Raw genomic sequence first — 8156 nt, forward strand, 5'->3', positions numbered from 1 at the left:
CAAAATTAATTAAATTTGTTATTAGAAGTGTGTGATCAAGTTTTAGTGACAATTTTTATTGGGCATTTGACAGTATTTTTAATACTGCCTTCTGATTGGTTCCGGGAATACAACGGGAACGAGAAAGTTAAAACATGGTCAACTTTTCCGTTCCCGTTACCGGACAGCTTCTCGTTCTCGGTTATTGTGCATCTACAACATTAATTTACATAGAGGTTAACTTTTTTCCCGTTCCCGTTCCGTTCTCGTTCCCGTTCCCGGGCAATTGTGCAGCCGCCTTTATACTTTTTTACAGTACAAATTATTTTTTAATTGGCAATATAGATTTACGATTTCAAAAGTGAAAATGTGTTGGATAGTATAGATGGACACTTTTTTATTTTAGTATTAAGTGGTTACATAATTATTTAGAATATTAATAAAATATGTAGGTACTAGTAATTTGTATTAGTTTTAATATGTATTATAAAGTATTAATTCTCATCATGTATCTGGCTAAATAGCTAAGCGCTAAAGCCACAAAATAAAAAAAAATTGAAAAAAAAACATTCTTAGTGACCTAGCACCTTTACTTTGCCTGGGGCCGAGGCGAGTTATTAAATTCTATTTTCTTATTGCGGTCATTTTGTGACGTCTTAAGAAGTTACATAAAATGACGTCTTTAGGCTGTGAAATTTTAACCATAGAAAGACATCTTTATGACTTGTATTTACATCATATTCAATTGGTAGGGTGGCCATACGTCCCGGTTTGGCCGGGACAGTCCCGGTTTTGACCGCTTTTGAGGGCGTCCCGTCGGTTTCAGAAAATTCCCTAAAATGTCCCGGTTTCACGCAAAAATAAAAAAATGTATATTTTTACTAACAAAGATAATAATTTATTAATAGTTTCATCGCAATTCATAAAAGCTTAAAAAAAACTAGTACAGTTTTAAAAAGTGTATGAAAATGTATCGTGTATGTGCTACTTAATGCGTGTTTTGTTGCATCGGCTGTACTTCGCGATGAACGAGAAGCTTTTCTTGTTGACTGTACACTCCCAAGTAGCAATTTGTCGACGCGACAACGTTGTCTACCGCGTGGCAACGTTTTGTTACAACGTTGTTATTGCCTAGAAGACGACCCTATTCTGCACTAATTTGGTGGACGATTTTTGAGTTGTCTTGACGTTGCCTACGCAACCTCCTGTGAAGCAACATCGTTTCGTAAGCGTTGCATAAGACAACTGAAGCGACTATAAAAAGAACCTGCGCGTACAATGGTTGCTCAAGGAGTCAGACTGGTTATGTTTTTTTACCTATATTTTTAACACCTGTATGGTGAATGCGAAAACCAAAAAGGTAACTATTTTGGCATCGTATTAGGTATTTAAATTTATATAAATACATAAAGGACTTAAACAAAATTACCTGATGTGAAATTTATAAACGCATCTCAGATTACCGTCAAATATGGATATTTCACTTTTAAAAAACACACGCGCTCCTTTTTTATGACATTTTTGACAAAAAATATGCAAATTTAAAAAATCTAATTTTAATATAAAAGTCAAAATTTATGTTAAAGATGTTCTGTATAAATTTAATGTATTGATGGTGCTTTTAAAGGAATCAAAAAATGCCTGCATTTTTTATATCCTGTGTTTTCATTTTCTTTACATCTCAAAAATCTCAAGTAAAACCAAAATGGTGCATTAACAATATTACCAATATTACTAAAAAAATACCTTATTACCAACCCTAGACGGAAAAGACAACTTAGAAGACCAATCGCCAACCAAAACCCGGCCGCGCCGACTATCCCAACCATTTTAGAACGCACCCTCTTATTGGGTGACAGAGGTCATGTGACCGCAGTGTCAAAAGTGTAGCATTCTCCTTAACAGCGTTGTCACATTTAGGAGATTTCTACTTTTTTTGGTAGGTTTTTGATATTTTTTAAAATATTCTAATAGTAGGCAATATTTTTTAGTAGATTTTTGGTATATTTCAACATTTTGTTATGACTAAAATAAAATTTGCTTTTTAATAGTATTTACCCCATTTCTAAATTAATTTTCAGACATTTGGTTACAATTTCCTAATGTCATTACCGAAAATAAGATTCAGGACGTAGATGATGAATGTTACAGAGAAATGAAAGTGGAAACTGGATTCTTGTGTAACAAACTTGCAGATTTCAAGTAACAGTGCAAGCAGTATTTCAGGTGTTATTGAAGAGTTCTGGCATTCGGTAAGCCTATTAGAAGCTAACGATGGAAAACTAATTTCTAATGTTAAATGCGAAACAATTGTTTGAAGAATTTGATCCAGACATGCAGATGTTAAAATTCGGGGATGACAAAATATTCTAGTTATTAAATGTACCTATTCATTTTTTTCGAATCATGAGGAAACTATAATAAGTATTTTTGAAAAATTTAAACGCAGAATAAAAGACTGCATTATTTAGAAAAACCAAAACGTTTCTTTTGAATGAGATATTTGGAATTAAAAGTCACACTAATTTTTTTCTTTTTTTCACCCTTTGTAACTTATTAAAATAAACATTATAGAAGTTTTCAGGGACTTTCGGTCCTCGGTAATAACGTAATCTTTCTTTCTGCGTTTAAATTTTTCAAAATACTTATTAGTTTTCTCAGGATTCGCAAAAAATGTAAACATTTAAAATACATTGAACATTTTAACAGGCGACATTTTGCGTCTATCCCCTTAAGTTAGCTGTTGTTTTTATTATCAAAAATCCCAAATATATCCCAAAAATCCTTAAGTATATTTTATTTTTTGATTTAGCAGATTTTAGCTAAAAAATGGTAATTACGTTGGTGGTTTGGATCGAATGGTTTGGAATAATTAGGTTTCCAATTTTTGGAATTCCTTTTGGGACATTTAGGACGGATATGCATATTACTGTATAAGTATACTGTATTTAAATGTCCTAAAAAGAATCTACTGATTTTGTGAAAGCAAAGCTATATACTGAAAGAGTAAAAACTCACCTGGCAACCCCGTCTACTAAAGCTGATACAAAGATTGAAAGATACAAAGGTTATCAAATCTACTGATAAAACAGTGGACAATGGAATGGAAACCAGCTATTGAAAAAACAAATTAACAGGTTGTTAAATAAATCGAAAATTTCCAGCAAAATAAAACATATAATAATAAGAAAAAAATAAGGTTATAAAGTAAATTATTTTTCTCCTTCTGAAGTTACCGCAAAGGTGTCACACACCTAGAACAACACCTAGGGTCGTGACAGACAACGTCAGAGTCGGCCAGAAAACCCAAATCGGCCAGGGCTTAAATTAGTTTAGCATTATAACGTTCTTAAGTCGTTGCGATTGTTGAAAAAACTGAAGTGTGATATGTAGTTGTCACAATGGTAATAAATTAGTTGCCCGTATAACTAAAGGTATTACTTAAAGTTGTAACATCGTAATGTCAGTCGCGATAGGGGACGTTGGCCGAAACAACTGAAAATGCTCTCTGGCAACGTTATATACAGTGCATTTGTTTGTACTGACAACCAATGCGTCGAAAAATTGCTACTTGGGCTGTACCGTCAGGTGCGCCTACCGACATGCACATTCGACAGAAGTGCAAAATTCTCTACCTAAAGGTCTAGTCGCCAGTGCGTGCATGAGTTTTAGTGCCAGTTGTATTGTGTCTCTCTTTCGGTGAATACGGTCGCATGGCTGCTCAGTTTTAGCGTACTTGTGAAAGTGTCATCATTAATATTAATTGGTGTTTGTGTTGCGAATAATGTCACTCTCAAAAAAACAAAAACAGTGTAAGAAGAAACACGAATTTGCTATGATTTATAAGTTTTTAACCTTGTAGGTAATAAATAAGAAGAAACATAATGTTAGTTTTGTTTCACAAACCAACCCATTTCCATGGATTAACTTCACCGATGTAACTACGATGTCCCGGTCTGAGCCAAACCATTTATGGCCACCCTATCAATTGGCGTCTCCATTACGTCAGGATATTGCTGGGTGTACACAACTAAACAACACTTTTTTGATTAAAAGGTTTATTTCATTAAATCAAAACTTAAATGGATGCAATTTAAATAAAATAATAATAACAAATATGATTTGCTACCTACAAATGTGTTAGTGCTAAGAAATACATAAAGCATGACATTATACATACTTAACACATTAACTGCCCAATTGAAAATTTTTGCTTTGGTCTTCAGGCTTCATAAGATATATTATGGATACATAAGGTAATATATAAGATATAATATAATATATTATATTTTAGTATAGCTCCCCTACACTAACAAGCTTTAACACGTTCGGTGGTGGCCATGACGCATGGGTAGCGTTACGAAGGCTTTACCAAAAGTACTGACGACGCGTAATTTGTGTATGCGTGTCAGTAGTACTGTGTAACTAAATAAATGATTTAAGTATGTGGTACCAGCCAAATGGAGCTTGTTCAAAATGGGCACCGAACGTGTTAATCTGGTCATGCACAGAAAGTTATACTATAATATATGTTATATCTCATATCGCTCACTATTGTAATGAGTGAGCCTGCGTACACGAACTATAATATATATTATGGTTCTGTGTATGCAGGCTCACTCATTACTATTATAGTGAATGATATGAGATGTAATATATCAGACATAGTAATATATTATGGTATAGCTCTCCATGCGTGCCAAGTTTTAAGATTAACTGATAACAAGTGATGGATACTCTTTTATCCAAAATTTTATGAAAATTTTGGATATATTGGTTAATTCCACAACCCCTTCCTATAACAATAGGCCCATTGCTGGATGTTATTGCAGTAGTTCTACTGGAAATACTTACTAAAATTGTATGTATCTGCATCATTTAGAAGTCTACCCAAAAAGCTATTAATACTCTCTAAAACATCATTAATACATCTTGTATACATAGGATTTTTTTTAGAATCAGATGTTTTATTAAGATTTACTTGCCATGCTCTATCTATGTGCCAGGCACTTAACAGTCTATTAGGAACAGAACTCATTACATTTGACCAGGCATAGTAAAAGGTGTCACTTATGTCTGATATGAAAACACTCGACTGTACATATAATACCAACACGTATGTATTTATAAAAAAAATTGGTAAATAAAAGTAGGTATCTTTTCTATTTGAAAATAAGAAAGCAGTACAAAATCCATTCCCAAATTCATCTTTTACTAATACTGTCTTCAGTTCAAAGTCATAGGAATTGAGCCCATGAGTTCCATCGATTGCAATACAGGATTTACCAAACGTAATTAACATTTCCTTTTGGCACAGCATTCATGAAAATAAGACAAAAATCATAAATGTTAAATTCACGATGAATATCCATTAATATGCCCTGTTATTTGTAAAAGAATTGGACATGACATAGTATGTAAGCATTCAACCCAAAAATGAACACTGGTTGCATCATCTTTGTACATATATCCATCTTTCAAATCAATGCCATAAGAGTGTGTAATGTTTGTGATATCTTTTCTTGTAAGTAAATCAATTCTTTTTAATTCACCTCCTATGCTATCCTGAACAGTCTGAAGTGCACTAAAAAAGTAAAATATAGATACACTCAGAAAAATGAAAGAATACCCATGAACGATCACATCAATTACTTATTTTGTATTTGCTGTCTTTTTTTTATAAATAGCAAACATTTGTTATAGAAAAAGACAGCAAATACAAAATAAGTGATTGATGTGATCGTTCATGGGTATTCTTTAATTTTTCCAACTGTATACTAGCAAACAGTCAAACTAGTCAGCAAACAGTTGGTCAGTGAGAGAACATAATACAGTCACCAGTGCTATCCCCTCTACTCGCGCTGGTCCACTATTCGCTGATGGTTTCAAACCGTTTGAAACTGATGCTAGAACAAACCTAATATTTAAAAAGTGGTTTAGTGGTAACATTTTTGTTTTAAATTATATTGTGTATATGCAAATATTTTACTTACATTTTTAAAGAAACTCTCAAAATAAATTTTGAAGAGATATTTATCTGATTTTGGTATATGTAAGTGTCATCCTCATGCCCATAATGTGTTTTAAAATACGTTACTGCACAACAGTCAGTTTAGATTTATATTTAATATTAATTAATATATTAAATATTTTTAGATAGGTACATCATTCGACTAGTACACCAAATAAACATTTTACAGGATTTTAAAACTCTTTCTCTATTTTGTTTTGCAGAATAATTTTTTGAGGATCACATACATTCATACTAAGATGTTTCATGTTCTTGTACTCTTGTTCTCTTCTTGTGCCATTCACACAGTAAAAATCTACAAAAATAACACAACAGGGCCTCGATTTTTGACCCTTCGGTTCGTTATCGAACGTATTCATTTCGTATCTGTTTAGTACACGAAGCGAATACGTTCGATAACGAAGCGAAGGGTCAGAAATCGAGGCCCTGGTGATTACATGGGCAGTTATACTACTTATAGCTTACTTTGTATCTATTCTATTATCTAGTATTACTCTGTTAGTAAGTAGCTACCTACATAAAACTATCTTTGAAATCTAAATTTTTGATATCAACATCAACCTTAATACTTAAAAAATAAATAATAATGTGGAAGTTACACGTACCTACCTAAAAGTTTTTGAATTGCAATTTTATAACTGGAAAAGACTGACTAAAAGAGTTTTAAATTATGACACAGTACAATATTATTTGTTAATCTCTTTCAATCTTAGACAAGGAAAGAAGAGGTTTCAATATTTACATATAAATAAAATAATAATCCTAATCACTTGTAAAAGTAAGGTTAAGATTTTTGAGTTAAGAAAACAGAACTGTCAAATTTAAAACCAAACTTGCATTAGACTAAAATTTTTTAAAATTCCCTCTAAAAGGAATCTGGCAACAGTGCCGTCGTTTGCTGGATATTTAATCTCTCCCCTCATACTAAGGGAGAGATTAAATGTCCAGCAAACGACGACAATGTTACCAGATTCCTTTTAGCGGGAATTTTAAAATTTTATAGCAGTTTGGTATTAAATTTGACAGTTCTGTTTTCTCAAGTCAAAAATCTTAACCTTACTTTTACAAGTGATTAGGATTATTATTATTATTTTATTTACATGTAAATTGAAAAAATAAATATTGTGCTGTGTCATAATTTCAAACTCATTATGTTGCAGTCTTTTCCAGTTGATAAAACTGCAATTCAAAAACTTTTAGGTAGGTACGTGTAACTTCCACATTATTATTTATTTTTTAAGTATTAACCCTCCGTTAGGCGCGTGGTCTACAATCGTAGACCACTCTCCTTTAAGTGGTCGCCAATTGCATAAAACTGCACATACGCCCCCATCCCGCTTAGTAGCTGTCACTAATACTTCCCACTTAAGTCAAGCGTCCACAGACCCGCATCGTACGCATCGGACGCATCGTACGCAACGGATTTTAGTTTGCCTTGTACAGAAACTTATGTAACCGCGTCCACTGATCCGCATCGTACGGATCGCATTATCGATTGTCAAATTAAAATCCGTTGCGTACGATGCGTACGATGCGTACGATGCGGGTCTGTGGACGCTTGACTTTACTCTTCAGTTTGCTAAACGCCGCCGATCTGTTTGCATTATTTTTTTACCATTATTCAAAGAGCACTGGTCTACAACCGTAGACCACGCGACTAAGCGCGTTCCAGTTTTTAGTTGTATATATAAAGCTAATATGTAGCCTGCTGTATATATAAAGCTAATAACATAAATGAAAATGTTTCAAGAAGCGACTTCATTGAAAACTTAGCATGGAAACTAATCAAAGAGCAAATTGAATATGGATCAACTATGCCTTCCCTGCTAAGAGAACTTAGACGACGAGCTCGCGTACTGCTCGGAGTTCAAGAAGTCGTACCCCCTTCCCCTAATATTCCAACAAATTACGTGGGACGCAGTTGTATTTGTGCATGAATTTGCAATATGTCAACAAGAAGGGCATGCCAAAGATGTGACACATTTGCATTGAAGGATCATTTTGGGGATATTTGCACTGAATGTTTGACGGACTAAAATTGAGCTACTTTGACCATTTAATAGTTTTGTTCTTTTTTTACTTTTTAGTTCTATTCTTTATTATTTATCCCTATTGGTCATTCTATAAGTTCAAAGTTAAAAAATAT

The sequence above is a fragment of the Diabrotica virgifera genome, chromosome 2, assembly GCF_917563875.1.
Source record: "Diabrotica virgifera virgifera chromosome 2, PGI_DIABVI_V3a".
Taxonomy (NCBI): Eukaryota; Metazoa; Arthropoda; class Insecta; order Coleoptera; family Chrysomelidae; genus Diabrotica; species Diabrotica virgifera.